At 39.9% G+C, this 1,018-nt stretch overlaps 1 non-coding gene across 1 annotated transcript; it reads left to right on the top strand.

Annotated features, from left to right (window-relative positions):
• The first annotated feature begins 213 nt into the window (after positions 1 to 213).
• Positions 214 to 321, top strand: LOC112787611 (small nucleolar RNA R71). Its single transcript, XR_003195015.1, has one exon. It is a non-coding gene; the product is annotated as a small nucleolar RNA R71 (small nucleolar RNA).
• Positions 322 to 1,018: the final 697 nt, after the last annotated feature.

Here is a 1,018-nt window from a genome sequence, read left to right as displayed (position 1 = left end):
CTCAAGAACTCCTTTCTTCTGATTTGTCCCATTATTCACAGGATTCCTTTCAGAAGTGTACATGAATTGGTTATTTGCAACCATTTCAATGAGTTCTTGAGCTTCTGCAGGCGTCTTCTTCAGATGAAGAGATCCTCCAGCAGAGCTGTCCAATGACATCTTGGACAGTTCAGACATACCATCATAGAAGATATATATGATGCTCCATTCTGAAAGCATGTCAGAAGGACACCTTTTGATCAATTGCTTGTATCTTTCCCAGGCTTCATAGAGGGATTCACCTTCCTTCTGTCTGAAGGTTTGGACTTCCACTCTAAGCTTGCTCAATTTTTGAGGTGGAAAGAATTTTGCCAAGAAGGCATTGACTAGCTTTTTCCAAGAGTTCAGGCTTTCTTTAGGTTGTGAATCTAACCATGTTCTAGCTCTGTCTCTTACAGCAAAGGAAAAGAGCATAAGCTTGTAGACCTCAGGATCAACCCCATTAGACTTGACAGTGTCACAGATTTGCAAGAATTCAGCTAAGAACTGATGAGGATCTTCCAATGGAAGTCCATGAAACTTGCAATTCTGTTGCATCAGAGAAACTAATTGAGGTTTAAGCTCAAAGTTGTTTGCTCCAATGGCAGGGATTGAGATGCTTCTCCCATAGAAGTCAGGAGTGGGTGCAGTTGATGAGCGGATAATTTATACGGCTTTTGGCATTATTTTTAGTATATTTTTAGTAGGATCTAGTTACTTTTAGGGATATTTTTATTAGTTTTTATGTTAAATTCACATTTCTGGACTTTACTATGAGTTTGTGTGTTTTTCTGTAATTTCAGGTATTTTCTGGCTGAAATTGAGGGACTTGAGCAAAAATCAGATTCAGAGGTTGAAGAAGGACTGCTGATGCTGTTGGATTCTGACCTCCCTACACTCAAAGTGGATTTTCTGGAGCTACAGAACTCCAAATGGTGCGCTCTCAACGGCGTTGGAAAGTAGACATCCAGGGCTTTCCAGCAATATATAATAGTCCATA

This window comes from Arachis hypogaea, chromosome 20 (assembly GCF_003086295.3).
Source record: "Arachis hypogaea cultivar Tifrunner chromosome 20, arahy.Tifrunner.gnm2.J5K5, whole genome shotgun sequence".
NCBI classification, from domain to species: domain Eukaryota; kingdom Viridiplantae; phylum Streptophyta; class Magnoliopsida; order Fabales; family Fabaceae; genus Arachis; species Arachis hypogaea.
The sequence above is the reverse complement of the archived record's forward strand: the minus strand, read 5'-3'. Positions and strand labels throughout refer to the sequence as shown.